The sequence below is a fragment of the Lissotriton vulgaris genome, chromosome 7 (genome assembly GCF_964263255.1).
Source record: "Lissotriton vulgaris chromosome 7, aLisVul1.2, whole genome shotgun sequence".
Taxonomy (NCBI): domain Eukaryota; kingdom Metazoa; phylum Chordata; class Amphibia; order Caudata; family Salamandridae; genus Lissotriton; species Lissotriton vulgaris.
In genome coordinates, this window is record NC_141695.1 from 1,673,392,724 (window position 1) to 1,673,420,039 (window position 27,316).

Here is a 27,316-nt window from a genome sequence, read left to right on the forward strand (position 1 = left end):
TGGCGCCTTAACCCAAAGGTGAAAACAAAAAAACGTAATTTCAAAAGGTTCTGTAGCGCGGACTCCAAAGTGAAAGTGGTCCGCGCTGGTAATTAAAATAATTAAATAGGTGCGGTCGCTACAGTGAAAGTGGACTACGCCGTTTATTAAATAATTAAATAAGCGTGGCAGCTATAACGCGGACCGCGCTGTAATTTGCATAAAAAAAGATTACTATTAAAATAAAAGCGGGCCGGTGCTGCATTGTCGTGGGTGGAATAGGGGAAGAGCATTAAAGAAAATAGTGCTCACAAACTTATAAAGCAGACCGTGTAACAACCGAAGTAAAAGGGCCAGTCCTCATGGGAGGTAACAAATTAAGACAAGGCAGTACTAAGGAGGGACTAACAAGCCTATGTGCGAATCAGAAGCCAGCATTTACAAAGGGCAATAAGATAAGCCAATGACAAATATGGGTGGAGAGTGGGAGGTCTTCAAGTGCATACTCCAATACAGCATCCCGCAGAGCAGCACATGCACTGGCCAGGCTCGACCTATAAAACACGGCACAAAGTCTGCATACTATCAGATAGTACATTGAACACATATCCAACATAGCATGCATCTGACTTCAAAATCAAATAAAACTTTATTTGGTTTATAAAGTAATAAACCATAAAAGCATCACATCATACAGTAAAACATTGTTAAAATACGTATGTTCACATTACACCACATAGAGATAAAAATTCATATAGTTGGTAATATAATAACCAAATCTGCTAATAAATAAGCAGAATGCACAAAGTAAAAACAAATTCAAAATATTTGTAAACATAATTAAAAGATTCCTGTAATCTCTTTAACCTCTTAAGCGCTGCTGACGGCCAACGGTCGTCACGAGCGCTACCTCCCCAGTGCTGCGCACGACCATTGGACGTCCATTCAGCACTAGTTCCAATGGACAGCGCAGCACTGGGGAGGGATATTTGCGAAGCAGCTAAGGTGTTAACACAACAACGTTCAATGTCATCTATGCTAAAGACAGCTTTAAAATTGCATCAATTAAACTTTTCCACATGGGTCAAAGATTTCCTCGTACGTAGTACATTAACAAAACGTTTTACTACATGACATGATGACATATAGTGTGGCATCCTTTAAATCTAGTAGACACTGAAATGCCTCCTAAAATGTATACAGGCTTTCTTTGAAAAGCAGTGGTTTTAAATATTGCCTCCTATGCAGAATATCAAATCTGCAAACAAGTGTTAAGTGCTGGGTTGATTGAAAAGTCATGTTATCACAGGGACATTTACAAGTCAACGGGCCCCAAACACCATTCTTTGGGAATGTAACAAGATGATGAAGTATGAGGAAATTAAATTAAGTTAAAAGCTATCTATAAGTGTTAGGAACTAAATTAACATTCAGTCGAAGCCCAAAAAGAGCATTCAATGGTATATATCTTGTCACAGTGGATTTAGTTTGATTAAGCAGATTCCTTTTCTGTATACATACTCTAAATATGGGGTCTTTCAGATCCCTTTTGGAATACCCTATTATGTTCTCAGGGTTTGAGCCAAGATCCTGATTTGCTTGATCAAGCCCATTTAAGGCATTTTTAATATGCATTATCCAAATATTTTTATGGGCCTAGTCCAGCACTAAGCAGTCTTTGAGAATTGTTTTGGGGAATTGTGTCTCAGTTTTTGCCCAGACTGAATGCCATAAGAGAAGTGGTTTAGATTCCAATATATCCGATAAAAAACTGATTTCCAATTCTCTATGTATAATGTTTTCTGGCATTGAGTGTGGTACTGCTAGGAGTCTTTTTAGAAATGTATTTTCTTGTTTTTGCAGTGTTTCACTATCCCACATGCCCCCAATTCTTACTGCAACTGTTTTTACATTGTATAAAACCAACATCTCTTTAATCGGCTTAGTGCCTAACTTGGAGGCAAACCTAAAGATACCTTTATTGTTTCTTGGCAAGTTGTGGGTGCAAGTTTCTCTAGGGTGGTTCTAACCATCATCAGAAGAAAACTGTACTCCTAAATAGCAAAAAATAATTATACTTAAAATGTTGCTCCCCTTACTGAACAATGGACAAGACCCCCCTACTTTTACCACAGCTCATAGTAAATGTTTTTCTATGATTCATTCTTAAATCTTTTTCTTCCATAAAAGCTGTAAAGGTGTTAATACGATTGAGCAGACTTTGTGGAGTTACAGTCAGTAACACCGCATCATCAGGCTTGTAGTTGGGTATCACCGTGCTCCAAATAGCACACACCCCTAATTACATCCCGAATACCAAGCATGCATACATCCAACACAGCTCACATATGGAATGTATCCACCATTAGTGCACCCAGCAGCCTTGACCCACCAATTGTTTGCCATGCATGTAACTGCAGGGGGTGGGCGCGCCCACTGACCTAGGAGGTGTGTGAAGAGCAATTTGGTACAAGCCTCTAGTCTACCCCATCAAAGATCAAGGACCTTTACCCAAAACCTACAGAGTTTCAAACTCTCCTCACATTGCTATTAACAGGACAGACAACACATGTTTGCAAGCTGAAACCTTGCAAACCTCAGAACGGTATGGAAAGTCATCCTCGTACTATCGATAGCGTTGCAGTGCTATACCAATAGCAATTTATGTGCTAAATGTATGCCAGTAACACACATATTTTTAAGCCATATGGCCTCACATTAAAGATTTCATACAATACATGGCTACCGCCTTACGCCACAAAGCCTCAATTACATCCTTATTTTCCCTTAAAACCCCATTTTATACCCTTCAGACTCCTAAAAATAACACCACTTCTTTCTGCCTCACGGCTAGTATTTTTCACCCGACCAATGATTGAACCACAACATTCTCTTCAAATTCATTTGGCAATGCCGCACCCCTTTTAAGTGGCACCAAAGCACAGGAGCAAGAGGTTGAGAGCACTTTCCTGGGCAGGAATTTCCTAAACAACACCACGAAGACAGCATTGTAAACACAGATCATGTACTTGCCCAGAAGATTCCTAGCCCAGGTGCCTTCTGGGCCCGCACTCGGCACACTTTTTTCCTTGAGGTTGGAGCCAGAGGCGCAACTAGAGCCAAATTTCGGGGGGAAAGGGGGGGGGCTAATACAAATCTCGGGAGGGGGGAAATTCTTCCAGTAATAGGCGGAGGGGAGATGCAGGGGCTCTAAGAAGGGGTGAAAACACAAGAAAGCCTCGTTAACAAGTAAATGGTCTTTTAAAAACCTGTGAAGTACTCGGGTGCGGCTGCAATAAGACGGATGCCAGACCAGCCAGCACACAACGTGGGGGGCTGAAGCCCTTTGAGCCCAATGGGCGCAGTGTGCCTGGTTGGAGCTCTCTCTGGAGATAAAGGTGCCCTCCTAGCATCGTGTGTTTCATAGGCTTGTTTGTGCTTCTGGCACATCTTCTACACCTTCATCCTGTCCAGCACTTGCTTGGAGTTCAGGATCTCTTCCCATGAGAATCCAGCAGGCCATCTGTTCTCTTCCAGCCTGTCAGTTCATCCAAGGATGTAGGAACGGCTTCTCAGTTCCTCCAGCGGCTCCCGCAGATGCACTTGATCCTCTCTGATCTTCCAGAGCTAGGGCAAGGGCTTGTGGATGAAACCTGAGCTCTGTGTGTGCGGTGTTTTGGATTGGATCAGCTGGCCCAATCACGGACCTCAGCAGTGTAGGTGGCTCTCATGAAGCCACAGCCGCTCAATCCGTGGTTCTACCAGACACCGGTGGAGTTGGGCTAAAGATCAACTCCAAGGACACGCACTCCAAAGGATCTGCCCCTCTCTGACTGGAAGGACCAAGTCAGTCAGCCTGGCTTGAGATGTGTTTTGTGTATCATTTTACTATTATTATATTTATGTAAAAATCAGAACTGCTGAATAAAAAAATGACTAAATAATAATAAAATCTTTTTTGATATTAAACACCTACTGTTGTGCGTCTTGGTCACATGTCCTGGCATGGGTTGTTAGTTGATTTTTAATCAGTGACTTGTTGCACTATTTGATTTGCTCAAGTAGAGAGTTTGTCTTTTGAATATAGCCTGGCACAGAACACCTCGGGTGCCGCCGACCTCATCTGGGGAGTTCTGCAGGCAGTAGCGTCCCGTCCCCTGCCAAAGTGGGGAGGGAGTGGGGGGGCGGGCCGGAGGAGGAAGGAAGGTGGGGCGGAAGGTTTCTCGGACAAAAAAAATTACTTACCTTAAAGCCGCCGCCATCTCACGCTGAATCGCACTCTTCCTACTTCTGGGCACAGGCTCCCAGAATCCACTGTGACCAATCCTGACACTGCATGAAAGCAGCGTCGGGACTGGCCGGAGAGCTAGCAACTTGCGCTCCCAGGCAGATTGGGAGCCTGTGTCTGCTCTCTCCAGCCCCAGCAACACAACTGGGGTTGGAGAGAGCTTCACTGCGCATGAGGGTTTGGCCAGCCTGAGACAGCCGACCAAACCCTCATTCACAGTGAAGGGAGTGCCCACCACTCCCCCACCAGCAGTGTCATTCCCATAGACCCGCTCCGAAAACTCGTCCTAGTCCTGGGGGCGGGTCCATGGGATTAAAATAAAACTATAATAAATCAGGTTTGAAACCAATTTTATTTGCTGGTGGTGGCGGAGGATGGCGCACATCTTCTCTAATGAGCGGCTACCGCTCTCCTCAAGGATCCTCCCTGACCGTCTTCAACGTATATATGATCTTCCTAGCCAGCATCATCCGGTCTCACATCATCATCCTCTCCTACACCGATGACACACAATAAATTATTTCCCTCACGGACAACACAACCAGTACCCGGATCAAGTTAAATGCCTGCATGACTGAAATTGCCTACTGAATGAAGACCAACTGTCTAAAGCTGAACACAGACAAGACCAAAATCATGATCTTCGGGAGGAACACTTCACCTAGGGCTTCCACCCAGTAGCCAACAGAGCTGGAAACAACACCTACCTCCACCACCCATGCCAAGAACCTCAGAAGCGTCATTGACAGCAAAATCAACATGACCACCCAAGTCAATCCTATCATCACCTCATGTTTCCATACCCTGAAGATGCTGGGGAAGATTTTCAATCAGCACCCATAAAACCGCTCTGGTAACATGCAAGCTGGATTATGGGAACGCCCTCTATGCCGGGATGGATAAAAAACTCACCAGAGGGCTGTACACCATTCAGAACTCTGCAACCAGAATCACACTCAACTTCTCACGTCACATTCGCATCACACTACACCAGAAAGAGCTCCACTTGCTCTCAATACACAAAAGAGCACAATTCAAACTCCTCACCCACACTTTCAAGGCACTACACAACAATGGCTCAGCATACCTCAACAATCACATCTGCTTTCACAAACCTTCCAGACACCTCGGGTCATCCGGACTCCTACTTGCATACAGCTCACATTTACGAAAAATCAGAACCAGCAGTTGAGCATTCTCTTACATCGACCCTAAAGTTTGAAATGACCTGCCACTACAAATAAGAGCCTCCTCATCACTTCTTGATTTCCGCAAATAGTTGAAGACCTGGCTTTTCTGGTAGTTTCACTAGCCCCTAGGTTTGGCTAGGCTCAATCCTGCTCAGCGCCAGGATACCCTCCCAGGTGATAGGGCGCTCTACAAAGCTACATTAATTAACATAACATAACGCTGAGGGCCATGCCACCCCCCTCCAGGTGAGATATGTCAGGGTTGGATTAGTCAATGAGATTCTCAAATTTGTGCATGCGGTTGAGGACAATCGCTCAGACCTTGGAGAACACCACCCAGGGACAGAGCACACGATTTGGAAGAAAGTGGACAACGTAAGAGTACACTTTCTTACCCACACTGTATACTCTAAAAGATTGTGTGGCAAAATATCAAGGAAAAATATCTTTGGGCCAAAATATTGAGGCCTACATATCTAGAACCAAGACGTGAGAGTAATGCATACATGCAAGTATATATTTACTATTTTTGACTCCACTTCCATGTACTTTGAAGATATATATATATATATATATATATATATATATATATATATATATACACACACACACACTTACGCTACATATGTGAAGTTAGATATAGCAAATCTGAATATACCTACATACTCTTATCTTCACAATATTTTTGTTCTCAAGGTTTAGGACTCCATATTTTCACCCCACACATTTTTTCCTTGCTATTACAGTGGAAACCCCATAGGACTCCAAGACCTTCCTGCCCATGCAGTAAACCCTTAAGTTTAAAGCCACGTCCTCTTAGAGCAAGGCTTTTTAGTGCCTTTTGCACTTGCCGTCTAATTGGCTCCTAAAGTCGTAAATCCGGTATTTGTAAAGCGCAAACCACTCACCCTTACGGGTCTCAAGGCGATGGGGGCCGTCGTGGACATTAAGTGAGCTATTGCCCAGAGCCACATGGTGCTGAGCTGATCTGCCACCGGAGCAGAGGATCGAACCATGAGCCCTGTGCTCCGAAGTCAGCTACCCTGGCCGCTGCACCATACCTCTCCACTGGAGACTAGGGCTTCAGTTCCTATTGGACTTAGGTCTTGAGGCTTGGATTCTGATTTGTTGATAGGACTAGCCTTCTGATTGACTCCCAGGGCTAGGGTTACTCTTGGACCCAGGGCATTGGGCTCAGATGCAGATTGTTTGATAGGGCTATGGTTCCAATTGGCTCCTAGCGCTAGGGTTACTATTTGACCTAGGGGTTAGGCCTTTGATTCTGAATGGTTGATTGACACGGCTAGGATTCTGATCAGTGCCTAGGGCTCTCATTGGCTCTATGTTCTACGGCTAAGGTTTCGATTAGTTAGGGTTAGGACTAGGCTTTCTTTTGGACCAAGGTCACCTGATTGGTAGGTCTATTTAACCTTAGTACTCGGACACCTAGCCCGGGCATCCAGGTGAATGGCGATAGGTTAATGGTGTTGCCGGTTCAGGGCTGCAATGGGCCAGAAACTCTGTATGTCAAACCATAAGAATTTCAGAGAAACAACCACTTGCTTACAACATCTTTATCTGTTGGTATTCACTGGGTGACTTTAACTACTTATAAATCACCCCCATCAATCATCTAAAGTTTTCCAGAACAAAAAACAACTACAACACCACAACACCGGTCTCAAACAACACAGTTAAAAAAACACAAACCAAAGATCTTACAAACACATTGTCTCTTGGCAGAAGGAAACTAAAAAACAAGGGAGGGTGTAAATATTTGATTGCATGATTCCCTTACTACCCAAAGTCTCCACACACTACTCAAATCTCAAGACAGCACAACAGTTGAAACACCACTACGCAGCACAAAAAGCCCACATCCACAAAAACATATTTCAAACATCTCATTTCTCTAATCAAACAAACTCTCTTCCACCTCGCCCAAAAGCCACAACCAGAATGCCATCCAACTCAGCCACACCAATGTGCCTTATGCCCCTGCACATCCTCCCATACTACACCACCTATCCCTCTTAAAGCTGCATCATATGAAGAAGAAAGAAAGACAACAATTGAAATGCCCACTCTTCAAAGCAAAATCCATGAACCAAAACTACTTTAACATATTTGACTTACTCTCGAAAACGACACCAGGGCTTACCTTCACAGAAACAAGGCTCAGAGATGTCTTTGAACCCATGTGCCAAGAAGACGTCCCACCTGATTTCCACATTATACGAATCAAATTGGCAAAATTGGAGGAGGTTTGGATGTCATCAAGAAAAAAGAAAAAATCTCAACAGATACAACCATGGATGGTTGTGAATCCTTGATGATAAGAGGTCATGCCAATCCAACAATACCTTGTTCCTTCTTCTTACAATATAGGCCATTACACAAAAATGTCAACTTTAAAGATGTCTTACAAGCTATAGTGACCAACACCAATCTGTACCATCCAAAACTATCAATTCTAGGAGACCAGAGCATATGTTTTTACAAAAAGAATCTAACCACAACTACAGCTCTCACAGCCAACCTTGAAGCCGTCAACCTCCAACAAATAATTTCTTGCCCAACTCACTGTGCAAGATACACTCTAGATATCATATTTGCCCCATAGGACAAACTACAGTTAAAGACAATGTCCGGTAAGCTTAGGCAACCCCAGTAAACATGCAGCCTAAAGACATAAACGCCTTTTATAGCTGGATCTCCACTGCACTGGACAAACAGGTAGTAGAAACATAAACCACATTCAGGGTTGACCACAAAAAGAGCAAAGCATGGGTTAATGACATCAAAAGAATGAAAACACAAATCAACAGACTAAATCAAGAGATGAAACAGCCTCAAGCATGCTGCACCCAGGGCCGGACTGGGAACACAAACCAGCACTGGCAATTCTGTAGGACAAGCCCCGGTTGGGTGAGGGCTAACGAGAAGGTGCAGGGCTGCAGCTTTTGTTACAGGGGCTGATATTGTACCACTGCTGCAAAATCGCCCCTGCTCGAAAACCGGCCCACACCCTTATGGCCCACCAGGAAAGCGCCCAGTGCCAGCTACGGCCAGTCCGGCCCTGGCTACGCCACTATAACAGAGCCTATATAAGAGCCTTAAGAACCACAAAAAGACACCACTACTCCACATACATAACAGAAGCAGACAGCCCTTTCAAAGAAGTCAAAGTTCTAACAAAATTCCCCAATCCAGAGTGCCAAAACACAAAAACACATCATTCACAAGACTTCTGTGACAAAATCTTCAATGAGTTGATCTAAATAATTAAAAAGAATGAAGATTACCTTAAGGAGACCACGGACAACACCTCAACGACACATGACCTAACCACCATAGAAATAGACTACAAAAATCATCCATAACTGCATTCTTCCAATACCGGTCACAAAAATATTTCCTTAATATAATCGTAGCAACCAAGCCATCTGGATCACCTTCAGAGCTAGCACTGTCAAAAATCTTTAAAGATATTATACTCAAAGCCTATGCAGGGGAGGGAGCCAGATGCCTTCTAAACAAGTCCCGGGACCTAGGTTCATTCCCACCGGAGCAGAAAACATCCTACATTAGACCTCTCCTCAAAAGGAAAACCTCAAACCATCCGACCCAGCAAACTACAGGCCCATGCATCAAGCCCGCATTTTGCGAATCCCAAATAGCGAATTTTACCCATTTGCTATTTGGGAATCGCAAAATGCTATGCATGTAGGAATCGCCCAAAAAATTGTGATTCCTACACATTCGACTCACAATTAAGGAATGGTTTACCATTAATTACTATGGGCCCTAGGTCCAAAGAAATCAATGGGAATTGCATGAGCAATTTGCGAGTGCCAAATAGGTACTCGCAAATTGCGCATGCAAATTCAAGGGTGCCAAAAGTACACCTGATGCACCCCTGAAAGTGCAATTAAAAAACATGTTGCATACACATGCCCCAAGGGCATGTGTGTGTGCAACACAGAACTTTAAAAAATGCACTTTCGTGCATTTTTCAAAGTTTTTCGCAAATTACCATCAACTTTAAGTTGATGGTAATTTGCATTTTTAATAGCGAAATCGCAATTTTTTTGTTGCATTGCATTTAGGGAATGGCAATTTGCAATTCCCTAAATGCAATTGCAATTTAAGTAATTGCAAAGTTTACGATTACTTGAATACCGATTTTTGCATTTGGGATGATGAATCCCAAATGCAAAAATGGTGGTCACAAAGGGGCAGATTCTGCGAATTGGACAATTGGCGAGGGCCACCACCTTTTAACGGCCCCCTGTGAAAGTAAACGTTCTCTCTTTGACCTCTGTTTAGTCTATTTCTCTGTCTAAACCTCTCTGCCTACTTATACCTCTCACTCGGTCTCTGTACCCTGTGTCTCCTTAAGGATTGTTGGTGTTCTGGGTAAGACATATTTTATCTGCGTTTGTGTGACCCTGTTGAAGTTTAACGTATAAATATTATTGTTTGGCATCATGTGGAATTGAGGTAGGAGGAAATTGGTAATAAAATTCAAAATGTGTTCATTGTAGGGGCCCCCAAAATAGGTCTAGCCCATGGACCTCAAACTCCTTAATATGACCAGTGTCATATTACGTTTTTTGGGGGCCCTAGCAGGGCAGATTTTGGGGCCACCTGTTTGGAACAACTTTGAATGTTATTGCCTACTTTCTGCTAATTTACACCTGCATAAATGTCAATTTATTTATATATACTCACCAACATATCCACTCACATATATGCTTGCAATTGATCCCCTGTTTGAAGACGAACTCTAAAACAGATTAATTAAGGCAAACCGGCATTGTTTGTTTCAGAAATTGTTTAAAGCCTTACGAGTATATATACACATACACATTCACTGAAAAAAATCAAAGGTTACAGAGAAGTTAAAATTAGGTTCACATTGCACTCATACAAAACCAATGAAATTCAGCAGTTATAGTTACTTGACCTAACTAGAATTTACGCCCCTACAATGAACTTATAATCTCACATAGTACATCGATAATGACATGGTCAGTGACATCACGAATGACATCTCAAATAACAACACTGATGACATCACATTATCCAGTGTGTGTGCTTGTTTTCTAAAAGTTTAAGGAGTGTTAAACATATATACCAAGGTACTATAAAACTTAAAATAGTATACAGTCTATACTAACGATGAGTGATACTATTTCTAACATATATTATGTGATTGACTGTCACTGTGTGTATTCGTATGTAAGTGGGTGTCTGAGTGTCTGTATGGGTATGTGAGTTGGTGTGTGAGTGGCTGTATGGGTGTATAAGTAGGTGTGTGTGTAGCTGTGTGGTGCGTGGCTGTATGAGTGACTGTATTGGTGAGTGAGTGGGTGTGTCAGTGGCTGTATGGGTGTGTAAGTGACTGTATGGGTGAGTGAGTGGGTGTCTGAATGGCTGTATGCGTGAGTGACTGGCTGTGTAAGTAGCTCTTTGGGTGAGTGAGTCGCTGTTTGAGTGTGTGTTTGGCTAAGTGAGTTGCTGAGTGAGTGGCTGTATTGTAAAGGAAATGTCTGTGTGAATGGGTGTATGGGTGAGTGCTTATATGAATGTGTAAATGGTTATGCAAGTGGTTGTGTGGGTGTGCGAGTGTTTGAATAGGTGAGTGGTTGCATTGAGTGGCTGTATTGGTGAGTGAGAGGGTGTGTTAGTGGCTGTATATGTGAATAAGTGGGTGTGTGGGTAGCTGTATGTGTGAGTGTGTGGCTCTGTGAGTGGCTGTAAGAGTAAGTGACTTTTTGTATGAGTAGTTTTATGGGTGAGTGAATGGTTGTTTGAGTGCCTGTGTGAGTGAGTAAGTGAGTGAGTGAGTGAATGGGTGTCTGAGTGGCTCTATGGATGAGTGAGTGGTTGTGTGAGTACTTGTATGGGTCTGTGAATGGGTATGTGAGTGGGTATGTGGATGTGTGAGATGTTGTATAGGGGTGTGAGTGGGTGTGTCAGTGCTTCTGTGGATGATGCCATCAGTGATATCATTTGAGATGGTATCAGTGATGGCAACAGTGATATTACTGACCAGGTCATGAGTGATGTAATATATGAGGTCATAAGCAGAGCATTGCGGGGGCAACATTAATAGTTAGCTCAGGTGACTCTTACTGCTGAATTTCACTGGTTTTGTTCAAGTGAAATGTGAGCCCAACTATAACATCTCTGTAACCTTAATTTTTTTCAGTGAATTTCTAAGGATTTTTAAAATTCAATTTCCTACTATAGAGTCCCTGTAACCTTTGTTTTTTCCCGTGAATTTCTAAGGTTTTTTTAATTCAATTTCGTAACTGTAACCTTTGAAAATGAATGTGTGAGTGAGTGCAAGAGTGTCTCAATGGGTCTGTGAGTGGGTATGTAAGTGTCTGTGTGGGTTTGTGATTGGATCTGGAAGTGGGTCTGTGAGTGTGGGTGTGAGTGGCCAGGCTACATTTGAATGGTGGAGGGGAGTGATGTCCCCCTCTCCCCGGCTGCTTTTTCCCCACGGGAACTCCATCCCCAGCCATGATTAAATGGGAGAGGTGGGCTGTGTGCCCTCCCACCACCCCCAGGCCCATTTTGCCCCAGGGTACCCCATCCCCTGGGGCCCGGACAAAATTAGATAGGGGAAAGGGGACGCGCGGCCCCCCTCCCTAGGCTGTTTTCGGCCCCGGGTCCCCATCCCTCAGGGCGTGGCCAAAATAGAATGGGGGAGAGGAGCTGCGCAGCCCCTCCTCTCTGGGCTGATTTCTGCCCCAGGGACCCCATCCCCTGGGGCCCAGCTATCATACTATGGGAAGGAGAGCCATGCAGCCACCTCCCCAATTTTGGCCCCAGGGAACTCATCTGCCGGGGACTGGCCTTTTATTTTTTTAATAGGGGAGGGGGGCTTGCGGCCCCCCCATGGCCAATTGTGGCCATGGGGGACCCCATCCCCCAGAGACTGGCCTTTAAAGTTTTCATTTTTTTTTAACAGAGGAGGGTGGTCGTACAACCCAGCTCCCTCTGCTGATTTTAGCCCTGTGCCCCCCTCCCCCTCTCCGGGCCACTTTCGGCCCCGGAGATCCCATCCCCGGTGGCCCGGCCTTTAAGGGGGCTGTACTGCCCTCCTCCCATGGCCAATTTCAGCCTCAGGGACCCCATCCCTCTGGGCCTGGCTATTATACTATGGGAAGGAGGGCCACGCAGCCGCCCTCCCCTGACTGATTTTGGCTCCGGGGAACCCATCCGCTAGGGCTTGGCCTTTTATTTTTTAATCTAGGAGCAGGGTGACACAGCCCCCTCCCCTGGCCAATTTCAGCCATGGGGGACAACCATCCCCCAGAGACTGGCCTTTAAATAATTTTTTTTAATACAGAGGGTGGTTGCGCGACCCCGCTCCCTTGGACGATTTTGGCCCATAGGACCCCATCACCTGGGGCCCAGTCTCTTTGCAATAGGGAGGGGGCTTGTGCTCCTCCCTGGGCAAATGTCAGCCCTGGGTACCCCATCTCCCTAGGCCCAACCTTTGAATGTAAATTTTTTTTAATGGAGGAGGGGGCCTTGCTGCAGCCTGTGAGGCCCCCCCCCCCATTACAAAGAAATTAGCCCCAGGAGGTGGTGGTCCCGGAAGCATGGGGGTCCACGAGATCTCACGATTTCTTATCAATTAGCCCTGGGGAGTTGGTGGTCCCCGGGGCACAAGGAGGGGGCCCCATGTGCCCCCTCCTTTACATTTAATTTAAACCGCCATACGCCCGGGACCCCGCGTTTTTTTTCAATTTTTCAAACGGAGCCTCGGTTCCAGTCGAGGCCTAGGGGGTCATGGTTATCCTACCCTGACCCTTCTCTTTTTGTAAGTTTTCGTTTTTAGCCAAGATGGCTGCAAACACTTCCTGGTTTCATGTGATGGTAGCCAATCAAATCTGAGCGCAGGGACTGTCAGATAATGCACGGCTGAAGGCCATGTGCGCCATGGGTCTGCTACTTGCGAAGAGGGGGTGGAGCAGGGCCAGGCCAGTGGCCAGGCCAAGTAGTCAAAACCCTGCCGCACACAGCGGAAGGCCCTAGGCAGTGTGGGGTTGGCTGCCTTTGGGTGGGGTCGACCTGGCCATTCACTGCTAATTACCCCACATATTACATCACTCATGACATCTTATCTGACATCATTAATAATATCACTGCAAGATTTGCAATTACATTATTGTTGAGAAAACTGTGCTCATAAGGGCACGAGTTGTAAATACTTGAGAAAACTAACTATAACTGGTGAATTTCTATGTTTAAAACGTTATGGTTTTACTGAACATTTCACCTACCTATAACTTTGCATTAACCTTTGTTTTTTCCAGTAAAAATAGAGTGAGAGCAAAATAATAATACCAGAGGACCCTGGGCAAATGCCGACTTTGCCCTTGTCTTAAAACATCTCTAAAGATGATGCTGCTAGTTGCTTCTCGGTTGATCAGCTGCATTTGACACTGTCCACCACAGGCCACACACTACTACAAAGATTCCATGATCTCGGAGTCTGTGAAAATACTCTAAAACGGACTGCTCTTAATTTACAGACCGACAAAGTGTAGTTTACCTCCCACCTTTCAACATCAGCTCCTCACACACAACACTATGGTGTCCCTCAGGGGTACATCATATCCACTCTATTATCCAACATCGACCTAAACCCCTTACAGCCCTGATTAAATAATTCAATCTCACCTGTAACAGCTAAGCAGATGACACCCAAATCGTTTTGAAAATGGTTTGTCCAGAAGACTTCTACAATTCAAAACTTGATGACAGCCTTCTTGCCATAAACACATGGATGAGGAATAACCATCTAACGTTCAATACCACAAAGTCAGGGATTATGACCTGCAGACATTGATAAAAAATATATGCCTTCCAATGTGTGGCCTAAGGAACTTGAAGCCCCTCCTACATCATCAAGAGGAAGTTAAAAGCCTAAGGGTGACCATGGATTCAGACCTTTTCTTGGTACCTCATGCTAGCATTGTCACAAAGAGTACCTTCTACACAGTGCAATCACTATATATTCCCATTCCTTGCATACCAACATAAACTGCAAGCCATGCTCATAGTCATAATCTCAAAGTTTAACTATGTAATCAGCCTATTCCTTGGGGCACCTGCATTCATCATACACAAAATAAAATTCATCCAAAATGCTGCCACAAGGCTTCTTCGTCTCCACCCAAGAAAACAAATTACTCGAGTCCAGCTGTTGCTCCATTGGCCACCTCCAAGTACTCTGCATTGTCCACAGAGCATCCCAAGGAAAAAGAGCATGTTAAATACAAGAAATCAAAACAAATTAAAACACTGCCCTCTGGGCTGACACCACTTATCATACCGCCATTACATAAGTATTCTATAGGAGGAAGAGAACTCCATCCTCGACCTCTCCCAATCCGGATTCTGCAACAACCACAGGACCAAGACCGCCCTGCTTGCCGCCACAGACAATATCCGCACCTTCCTTGAGCAAGGCCACTCCGCAGCCTGCAACACATCTCCCATTGCACACTCCTGCCAGACTCCACGACGCCGGCATATAGGGAACCGCCCTCGAATGGCTCCGCTCCTTCCTCAACGGTAGAACCCAAAGAATCAGACTAATGCCCTTCCTCTCCGAACCCACAGAGATCAACTGTGGAGTACCCCAAAGGTCATCACTCAGCCCTACGCTCTTCAACATCTACATGGCCCCACTCGCCGCCATTGTCAGACAGCGCGGTCTCAGCATAGTATCCTACACCGACGACACCAAGCTCATCCTCTCCCTCACCAAGAATCCCGCCATCACCAGACTCAGCTTCCAGGAAGGAATGAAGGACGTTGCATACTGGATGAGCAGGAGCTGCCTCTACTCGGAGAAGACTGAGGTCCTCGTCCTTGGACCCTCTCCCACCCGATGGGACAACACCTGGTGGCCCACCACCCTCTGCAGCCTGTCCATCCCCACGGACAACGCCAAGAATCTAGGCATCATACTCTACTCCTTCCTCTCCATGATCTGACAGGTCAATGCCGTCGCCTCCACCTGCTTCTACACCCTCTGCATCCTTCGCAAGACCTTCAAATCAATCCCCCCCGAATCAAGAAAGACCGTCACCCACGCACTCTTAACCAGCAGACTTCGGAAATGCCGTCTATGCCGGAATCAACAAGTCTCTGCTCCGCAAACTCCAGACCATACAGAACACCGCAGCCAGACTCGCCCTCGGCATCCCTCGACAAGAACACATCTCTCAAAATCTGCAAGACCTCCACTGGCTCCCCGTTGAGAAGTGAGTAATCGTCAAGATACTCCCCCATGCCTACAAAAGCCTCCACAACACCGGACCCCAATACCTCAACAAAAGAATCTCGTTCCACGTATCCAAGAGAAACCTCCGATCCGCCAACCTCGCCGAAACCCAGCGCATCCGCGGAGCCAGAACAGGTGGAAGAGCCTTCTCCCATATTGCGGGCAAGACCTAGAACGAGCTCCGGATCGACATCAGACGCGTCTCCTCTATGCATATCTTCAGGAAGACCCTCAAGACCTGGCTCTTTGAATGACCGGAGCTGCTTACCCCCCCCTTCCCCCCCGAGCGCCTTGAGACCCTCACGGGTGAGTAGTGCGCTTTACAATTCCCTGATTTATTGATTGAACTACTTTCTCAGAATAAACTGCCAAGCTCTGGAATTCTCTACCAGCCAACATTAGAAGAACCCAGGAGCAAATACACTTTAGATGACTGTTGAAAACATGGTTATTTCCAAGATAACTACACCGCTCCACATCTCAGCTACAGGGACCAGAAAGACAGGCACGCACTCAAGAGCAATCTCCAGTTTACAACCACAAATTGGCAACAACCAGACCAGCAAACTGCTTTCTATATGCAGATAAGCTAAGAAGGGCTGACCTATGGTTCGCTTGGGCACTATATAGTTGTGTAATTTCACACATAACATTTTTGGTGCACAATAATACTAAGACCACAGCACACAGTGGCCAGCAGACAACTGTAATATATACCTCTTACATTCACGTAAGACATTTGCTATGAGGTTTGACCATCACCGGTACTGTACAACCAAAAAAACAGACCATCAAATGAACAGACAAGGAAGAAAGAAAGTGATCTGTCACACACTGCTGAACAATTTTGGAGGACTTTAATCTAGTACCAAATATCTATACACTCTGTCCAGTTCTTTACATCTCACAATGAACCTCAGAGATGGGATGATAGTAAAAATATCCATCCCAAAAGATCACTCAACGTCTCTCTCCCTCCAACCATGCCAGCTCAGGACCACAACTTTACACAAAATGTCAGATTGGGCAACCCAGTGCAGTGCCCAGCTAAGCAGAATATATCATAAGTTAGGCTCCCAGTTTTCAATTTTTAGTGATTGTTACATATAAATACTGACAGAAAACAATCTATGTTCCGATCTGTCTTTGTTTTTAGGTATGGAAAATACATAAAATAGGTTTTCTTCACCCTAGTCACACTCATGCGTGCTAGGTCAATAGCTATGCAAACTGACTTTTAGAGAATTTAAAAAAAAAGGAAAAAGATGTCCTAATGAAGTTTAAATAGCTGCAGCAGTACAGCTCTCTATGCTGCTCTACACAATGGGAATGACTGCAGATGCCTGTATTGCACTATAAATGCCTGAAACCCATTGATCATCCAAACATGAGTAAACATTTGTCGGATAAATTAGGGTGGAAATATACCCATTGCAGCTTCAGTTTATTACGCTAAGCACAAAATGACTAAGGGCATTACAGATAAAATGTCCCTCACAAATGGAAATGTCCAAAAATAAATACCGTAAAACCAGGACCTCGAATTATAAAAAGAAAAATCCATGAAGTGGACTTGTAGATCTTTTTAAAGCTACCACCATACTGAAAACCATAAAACTGCGGGTCTGCCGCTCGCACTTCATCCATCACACACTTCTAAGCGCTGCGGCCCATCCCACGATAACAGCACCTCGGCGGGCATCGTGCACCAGATGGAAACACTTCCCACACAGAATCAAAACAAAGACAACACACTTCCAACCACGCATCCGACACCGTCACGTCACGTAGCGTGCACCCCACGTAGGCAGCGCGTCAGCGCCCCACATGGGGAGGGATATGTAAATGCTCAAATGCAATCAATATTTCTTGGCCAGACACTCCCCCCTCGGACCTTGCCGTTTCCGTCGATGCGCCTCGGACGTATCTGCAGAGAGGATGCAGGCCACTGTGAGTAGCAGCGCCCAGTCGGAGGTCACCAGGGCACGGCGGGTCGGGCTCCTTGACCTGGGCATCCTGGCACTGGTGCAGGCCACTTCCGGGTATTGTTGATAGACAGCGCGTGACCTCTTGACACAAGACCCCTCGAGCTGCCCTTGACAGACAGAGGAGGACGTAAGTCTGTACCTGCTCACCCTGCGTTCATGGGCAGGTAGTGCCCAGCTGGCACACCTTTCCTGGGTTTGTTTTGCGGGACTGAGGGTGATTGACTGACACAGTTGTCACTAGAGGGTTTAGTTGGTGGACAATGGGCGCACAGCTGGCACAGGTTTACCTGAAGTTGGTCTTATTGCTAGACAGTGGGTATCCAGCGGGCACAGGTTCCCCAGGAGTTACTCTTGGTGGAAAGCCAATGCCCTGTGGCACAAGTTTCTTTGGAGTACCTCTTGGTGCTAGAGAGTGGGTACCGGGTCCGGGTAGCACTAATTCACGAAGTGTATTTCTTGTTGCTGGACAGTGGTTGGTCGGCTGGCACTCGTTCGTAAGGTGTCTCTCGCTGCTGGAATGTGCATGCCCAGCTGGCACAGGCAAAGTATCTCTTATTTCTGGAAGGTGCTTGGTTCCTGGGTGGCACAGATTCCCACGTTGCTGGTACATTCGTTCCTAGACCGATGATGTGCAGTCTGTGGTGGTATCCTGGAAATATCTGTTGTCGGGCAGTGGGTAGCCAGCTGGCACAGGTTCCCAGGGCGTATCTCTTGTTGCGGTGCCGTGGTCTCCGGGGGGCACAGGCTCCTTGGTGCTGGTTCCCTGCTTGCTGGGCTTTGGCACGGGTTCCCAAGGAGCATCTCTTGTTGGCGGACAGTGGGTGCTCGGCTGGCACTGGTTCACAGGACGTGTCTCTTGTTGAAGGACTGTGGGTGCAAGCGGGTACAGGTTTTCAGGGAGAATCTTTTGGTGGTGGGCAGTGGGTAACCAACTGGAAAAGGTTCACTGGGTATATTTCGTCTGCCAACGGCTGTCGCTCCTTCCCCTCTTATTTCTGGACAGTGGGTGCTCTCCTGGCACAGGTTCCTGGGTCTGTCCCTCGCTGCTGGACAGTGTGCGCAGTGCGCCCTACTGGCACAGGTTCCTGGGTCTGTCCCTCGCTGCTGGACAGTGTGCGCCCTCCTGGCACAGGTTCCTGGGTCTGTCTCTCGCTGCTGGACAGTGGGCGCAGCTCCTCCTGGCACAGGTTCCTGGGTCTGTCCCTCGCTGCTGGACAGTGTGCGCCCTCCTGGCACAGGTTCCTGGGTCTGTCCCTCGCTGGACAGTGTGTGCCCTCCTGGTACAGGTTTCTGGGTCTGTCTCTCGCTGCTGGACAGTGTGCCCTTCTCGTACAGGTTCCTGGGTCTATCCCTCGCTGCTGGACAGTGTGTGCCCTCCTGGTACAGGTTCCTGGGTCTGTCTCTCGCTGCTGGACAGTGTGTGCCCTCCTGGTACAGGTTCCTGGGTCTGTCCCTCGCTGCTGGACAGTGTGTGCCCTCCTGGTACAGGTTCCTGAGTCTGTCCCTCGCTGCTGGACAGTGTGTGCCCTCCTGGCACAGGTTCCTGGGTCTATCTCTCGCTGCTGGACAGTGTGCCCTTCTGGTACAGGTTCCTGGGTCTGTCCCTCGTTGCTGGACAGTGTGTGCCCTCCTGGTACAGGTTCCTGGGTCTGTCCCTCGCTGCTGAACAGTGTGTGCCCTCCTAGTACAGGTTCCTGGGTCTATCACTCGCTGCTGGATAGTGTGCGCCCTCCTGGCACAGGTTCCTGGGTCTGTCCCTCGCTGCTGGACAGTGGGCGCAGCTCCTCCTGGCACAGGTTCCCGTGTCTGTCCCTCGCTGCTGGACAGTGTGCGCCCTCCTGGCACAGGTTCCTGGGTCTGTCCCTCGCTGGACAGTGTGTGCCCTCCTGGCACAGGTTCCTGGGTCTATCCCTCGCTGGACAGTGTGCGCCCTCCTGGCACAGGTTCCTGGGTCTATCACTCGCTGCTGGACAGTGTGTGCCCTCCTAGTACAGGTTCCTGGGTCTGTCCCTCGCTGCTGGACAGTGTGCGCCCTCCTGTCACAGGTTCCTGGGTCTGTCCCTCGCTGCTGGACAGTGTGCGCCCTCCTGGCACAGGTCCCTGGGTCTGTCCCTCGCTGGACAATGTGCGCCCTCCTGGCACAGGTTCCTGGGTCTGTCCCTCGCTGCTGGACAGTGTGTGCCCTCCTGGTACAGGTTCCTGGGTCTGTCCCTCGCTGCTGGACAGTGTGCGCCCTCCTGTCACAGGTTCCTGGGTCTGTCCCTCGCCGCTGGACAGTGTGCGCCCTCCTGGCACAGGTCCCTGGGTCTGTCCCTCGCTGGACAATGTGCGCCCTCCTGGCACAGGTTCCTGGGTCTGTCCCTCGCTGCTGGACAGTGAACGCAGCTCCTCCCTGGTGCTGCTCCTGTTGTGGGGTGTGATGGCCTGTTTGGCAGAAGCAGCCCCTGGCAGCCGCTGTCTCTGCTCCCCGAAGGCAGACTGGCGAGCTCGGAGGTGAGATGAGTACCAGACCCCACTACAGTAAGGGAGAAAGGCGGAGCCAGCAATTTGGGGGAATTAACCCGTCCGAACCGACACAATAACCAGAACACTGCGACTCCCCCATCTGGATACGATTGTTTAACCCTTGAAACACCACGGGCTACCCCGATGGGATTGTCATGGGACCCTCCGATTATGTCGCCTGCTAATCTTTCCTCTTTCGTTTCTTGTCCGTTTCCTTCCCCCCTCTCTAGCTAAAACGTTTAACTCCCCCCCCCCCCACCTCCTTTTCTCTTTCCTTTCTCTTCTCTTCCCACAGTTCTTTATGTTTCTCACCTTTTTCCTCACTATCCTTTTTTCGATTAGTCTGTTTTTTTCACTACCTCGTCATTTTCGTTTCATTCCTATGGGTTTGTGTCCAGGTGGTAGATCAATGAGTGATTATGAGTGAGGCACTCAGTAAACTTTCTAGTGCAGTCACTGCACACTGAACTGAGGGAGCCCTGAATTTAGGGCGCATTTGAGTCCCTTGATCACTTTGTGTATTTTCTCTTTATGCCTCAAGCATTGGATTCCATCGCCTTATGGTGGGTGTCATTCTGAAAACAGACCTTGTAGCACTTTATACCAGGCTATCAGCATGCGTATACTCAGGGCTATTAGAGTTATGCGGCAAGGGAGCACCAAAGTATACAGCAGTGTTGACCAAATTATGCGGCAAGAAAAGGCACATTAAGAGACATAATGGAGCACATTTTTTACAGTCCTAAATTATTTGATCATCTTTACACAAGGTAATACTGCCTGGGAAAGATTGCACCTACCAGTTTAACAACCAAATATAGAACAAGGCGGTTGAAAGATGGAAGTTAATATTTGCGAAGGGGCTTCCACTGTGCATATCGCCTAGTTTTTAGTAATTTTTGATCAGTTTGAACTGACCATTATTTACTTTTGTTAAAAAAAAGCAGATTATGCAGAAGATGACGGATTATGTGGCAAATGCGGCCAATCCATAATTATGCGAAAATAGCTGCAGCCGCAGATCTGAATAATTTCAGTGGCCTTGCATATAGCGTAATTCTAATTTTATGGCTTTTCATCCCTTTCTGAGTTCAGGTACCTTTTCCACATGGCTCTGGATTTCTCATCCTACCTCACAACAAAGAACAGCCAGCTCAGGTCACCTGTCATCACAGGGCCTTGAGTACAAATGCCTGCTATGACCAGCAGCAGGGCTTTAAGTGCAATGAAAAAAGGGGACAGGGGGTCATAAGGAGACGTGGCAAATGTAATGAAGAGCATGACTTGAACATGTAAATTACATTTATGTGATTTCCATAGTTTGCCACCGAACTGGTACCCAACCAGTATTTTGGTACCTTTCTGAAGCTTTTGTTATTACAGACATAAATATAACACAACGACTGGCATACACCTAAAACTAGCAAGGACTATCAGCATTGTCAGTTATCATTATCTGTTTAAGATAAATGAGTAAACAATTAATATTGACAATATTACATTTATGACATTGTGCATTAAACATTACTGAGGTCTGTGGACAGGCTAGTGGTCTTTAGAATATCTCAATCACTCCCACTATGTTACCCTATATTAGACAATAACGCCCGTTTCTCTCCACACCTCTTCCATCTGCATATCTTTCACCTCATCTTTCTTCTTCAGCATCCTCTTTTCGCACTCTCCTGAATGCACTTTCTTGCATCCCCTTCACTTCTTCCCTGAACACACATTGCATCCACTCACCTGTAAACACTGTATTTTCTTTTACTTTCACCTTGTCAATATTTGGACAGCATGTACCTCCTTCACACACGTGTGCATAGAATGACAATTGCAACTGGAATACGTGACAGCTGTTCTGTGGGCTCAGCAGACAGGCCAATGACTGGATGTTCATATATTCTGAACACCTTTCTTACCCCTTGACCAGCCCTCTGAGAAAATCAAACTGCCTTCTGCCTCAACTCCAGAGCCCTCAACCGTGGCCCATTATAAACACCTGGAGGCGACTGAGTTCAAAGTTTGCACTATACAAGAGTAATATGCTACACACAAAAAATACAGAAATACAACATACTGGAAAAAGGTAATACTCAGGGAAATGCAAGATTAAGTAAAGCATGTTAAATATAAACAGGAACTAAATCACTAACATGGATTACCTTAACATATTTTTCAATGTTTTGGTTAGAAATCGAACAGTATTTTTACAAGTAAGGTTAAGGACAATGATATATATGGCTTGACAGGGACTCGTTTCAATGCCCATTTTTAATTACAACCTGATGTCAGACCCGGAGGGACCCAGCCCACTTAAAGTCCAAACCAACAGAGCATTAAGATGTGTCAATTACTTACCAATAATCTTCAATACTCTGATGACCTTCTTCTTCCCAGTATTTACTGGAGGTGTGTTCACCTGCCCTGAGACATCACGTGACCTTGTTAAAAGTAAAAACATCCCTACCCACTCCCCTGACTACGTCCTAAGGCCTCTACTAATAAGAGGGACCATAACAGGTGGACCCACTTGAACCATGTCCTGACACCACCAAGGCCTGGCGATCAAGTACAAAATATAAGGGTATTTGTATAGCGGTAAACTATCTATGCAGCAACACAGTGCTAAACAGCAGGTTTAGCCCTAGGGTACGATCCATCCATACACACTTGCATCGATCCAGCTATCAAATCACATCCAAGTTTCTACCCAACTGTCTATTTATCATGTATAAAACCACACATCAATCCATCCATGCATACATCTAACCAACATTCACCTTTGTTTGCATGTGCACATTCTTGTGTTGTCTGACTGCAAGTGTGTCTTTATCTGTGATGCCTGTGTGTGTGTGTGTGTGTGTGTATATAATATATATATATATATATATATATATATATATATATATATATATATATATATATATATATATATATATATATATATATATATATATATATATATATATATATATATATATATATATATATATCTCACAACAACCCTCTCTACAAGAGAGAGGAATGAGTCGCCACTCTATCCGGTTGTTTCAAATTATTTATTGGCAATTCAGCACATACTTTTTCTTGTTTTCTAATGCATTTCGGTCACTTCTGTGACCTTCGTCAGAGTTTAGGTGAGGCTCCGTAGCTCGAGGTAGCAAACAGCTTCTCCACACGGCCAAATTGTTTTTGTACCATCCGTTTTATGCCCCCTACTGGGCGCCACGTTTTAGGCTCAGTTCGCGTTTGTGGGACATGTAGTTCGCTGTTGCCTCGCGATTCAAACAGCTTCTCCACACGGCCAAACTGTTTTTAATATCATCCGTTTTATGCCCCCTACTGGGCGCCACGTTTTAGGCTCAGTTCGCGTTTGTGGGACATGTAGTTCGATGTTGCCTCGCGATTCTTTCCCTCCAGTGGGTGCTGCGTCTTTGAAGTCTCCCATCCAGTGCTCTCCCAGAAACCGGTCGAAATGTCCTTTTCAACATTGACAGGACCCAGCCACAGTCCAGTCCGTGGCGGCACCTTACACCCTCCGTGTTTCCACTTCCAACCTTTTGGTCCGTTTTTCGGGTGCACTTAGGCCCTCTTGATGGGCGGTGCTTGTCTCTTGGGCCGGACCAGGCCACATATAAATATATACAGATACACGCCTCTGGGTGGGTCCAGAGGGGTGGTTTCCCCAGGTGCAAAATTCTTTGGGATATTCTTAGTTGAATAGGGGCATTCTTAGGGGCGCACAATTTTCAAAGAAAAGTGGAACGATACTTACTTTGCCCTGGGCGCTTGCAACCCACGCTATGGTGCTGGGGTGTGGACGGTCTGCTTTTGGATCCAGTATGTTTGTGTGCTTCTGTTTGTGCATCCAGTACAGTGACCACTTCACTCCATTCTTAAACGTTCTGACTATAATATAGTTTGCAAAAATATAGATGTTAAAAATATCGATTTTGTATTAATGTAATTATGTTTGTATTTATTTCGTATGTGTGTGATGCATGTGTTTTTGGTATAAGATTTGTTTTTGCTTTTATTATCTGTGTAAAAATGTTAGTAGTTATTACATTTTTTTGTTCTAATTTTGCATTTTTTGTTCCAGAGTGGGATGTAGGTTTATAGGGGAATAGGGTGGGAAGTTATTTAATTGCCTCAAATTGTAAAGCGCTCTGATATCCTTCGGGATCAAGTTTGCGCTATATAAAACTTTATAAATAAATCAATATTTACTGATTTTTTAGTATAAATGAAATCAAAATAAGACTACAACACCCAGAATGCATTACCACTAGAATATCACAGAAAAGTCCAATACAGGAGACAATGGTGGTAATGACCTGGAGAGGAGGTGGTCACCCTGGCATCCAGACATTTCACACACAATTATACACCTAAAATGTAGGGCCCTCCTGAATTTGTCAATGGTTCTTTCTTTCAGTGTTGTACGCTAGTGTTGGTAACTTTTAACTAGCAAGTGACGGTAGATCCAGAAACAAAATAATGGCAAGAAACAATTCTAACTTTATTTGTCACCTTATGCAATAAGTTGAAACAGTCTTTATCGCATGTCTGTTCTTACCAGCAATAAATATCCCCTGAATCGATGTAGAAGACTCTTAGTGGGTAGAATTGGTAAAGCATAGCATCTTTTAAAGCATGGATTACCCTTGAATATTCAAACTTTTCTAGGAAAACTTTACCAGGAAGTGAAAATATATAAGCATAATTTGGTTATGTCTGTGCATGATGTTCAAATTATTCATTTGTATCTGCAGTGCTTAAATTGAGCCAGTGGTTTCCGATGCTCGGCACCGACACTTAATTGTCAATACCGGCGCTTGTGACAATCCGCCACAAGGTGGTGCTGTCTGAATAATTTAGAGAAGACCACCACAGTTAATTATTCATTTAATATGCATTAAAACTGCCTATTACCTGCTGCCCAAGCCTTTCTTATAGCTATGGGGGCTGGGATAGTCCAAATTGTCACACTTGTAGAGGTGTGATGGTTAGTATTTGTGTTGTTACTGTCATTAGCGGCGCTTGCAGGGGCAATGTGTGGTGCAAGAGGCAGTGTCCTCCTGACGAGAGCCCTAGCACTTACGTTTTTTAAAACATATGAAACACTCTATCTGATTATTCGTGCCAGTACTCAGTTCATACCTACTGACTTCAAATCATGGGTGTGCCCCCTGAATATCGACTCTACAATATTAATGCAACAGAATATTATTGAGGACAGAAGTTCAAAAATAAAATATCGACAGGTAAGTAAATGTAAATGTACATGAATTGTCAAGTCCATGGACATTTTAGGACTCAAGACCCCGCCGAGCCGGGAATTGAACCCTGGTCCCGGGCTGACCTCTGCTTCCAGGTCTGCCTCCTCTAACCAGTGAGCCACACTTCTCCACAAGTAAGTCTAGATTTTCTATACCTTACTTCACATATATGTAAGAATGTGGTACATATATTTACAAGGTATGTAGGTAGGAAGTTAGGAAAAGTAAATCTATACTTCCCCTTATGCACTTACCTTTCGATATTTTGACACTATATATTCTGTCCTCAATATGTATATGGTACAATATTGTTGCTGTGCCATGTATTTTTCCATATGTCTTGAAACCACAAGGTTACTTTCTCTTACCTGCTTCACCCATGCAGAGATCTCAAGTTGCTTTTTCCAGATCTATTCTTTTTCTTTTGATTTTTAGCAATATATGTGTACTGAGAAAGATAAAATTACTAAGACAATAATGCAAAAAAAGCAAAAAACACATGCATGAATTATCAATATTAAGTTAGTGGTCATAATTTCATCATTGCCTAAAGTTTGGCAAAACACACAATTCAAAGGAGGTCAGGTTGTCCCCACAGGAAGGGGGCTCAAGATGTCCAGTCACCAATGATTTCCTCCTCCTGCTCAGGTGCATTTGCAAGTGATGACAGGCACACACAAGAAGGAAGATTGGTTGTGAGGCCTTTTCCCTAGGTCCTGAATGGGTAGCTGGTGAGTAGTAGGTCCTGTTGATTTCCACTGGTGTTTATTTATTTATTTATAAAGTTTTATATAGCGCAAACTTAATCCCGAAGGATATCAGAGCGCTTTACACTTGAGGGAGTGAGGTAACATAGCAGTACAAGAGTCAAATTGGGAACATACAAAAGCAATACAATGGTGCACATAGAAGACTCCTCGACGGTCTACCCCCCTCAGGATAGTATTAACTTTTGCACCAGGTAATTGGGGGTTTTGAAGTGGATGGCCTTGTGCGCAAGGCATGCGATCTTTAGTTGAATTCTAGCTTCGTAGGGCAGCCAGTATAGAGATTTTAGGACCGGGAAGATGTGTGCATTTCGCTTGGTGCCCGTAATGAGTCTGGCCGCAGCATTCAATGTTGCTTTGTTGTTGCTGCTGCTGCGAGTTGCAATTAAAGAGGAATGCATTATATTGGCCTCCAGGTCTTGCCATAAAATACAGATTGTCCTAGCACTTTCATGGTTTGTGAAAATAGACATATTGTTGTAGGGGTTACTAGTTAGTCACCAGGAGAAAAACATGGCACCCTATTAACAATGTTATCCTATAATTAAGCCACATAACTCTCTCTACACATAGAGGGGCATATTTATTATTTCGTGCAAAGCGGCGCAGCACGGGAACTTACTGCTCTGTGGTGTGTGAAAGAGAGAGGGCAGGAATGTGTCATGTTTACAAAGGTATGGGACATTTCTGCTCTCTCCTTGCGCTGGTGCAGTGTGTACAGGCTACCGCCAATGAAGGTGCCTTTGCACTTTAGCACAAGGGTGCCTATGTTGTAGGCGGGATTGTTTTGTGCAGAAAGGGATACTCCTTCTTGTACAAAAACAACCCCCAAAGGCCATTTTCTCTTTTCATGTGTGCTGCAGAATGCAGCACAAGTGGAAAGAGGATTTAATGAGAAGAAATACAAATATTTCTCATCTTTATGCCTCTAGCGGGTGGGCGCACCCTTTTGGCTCATACTCAGGTTTACAAGTCTTTGTTAATCTGGGTTTGTGT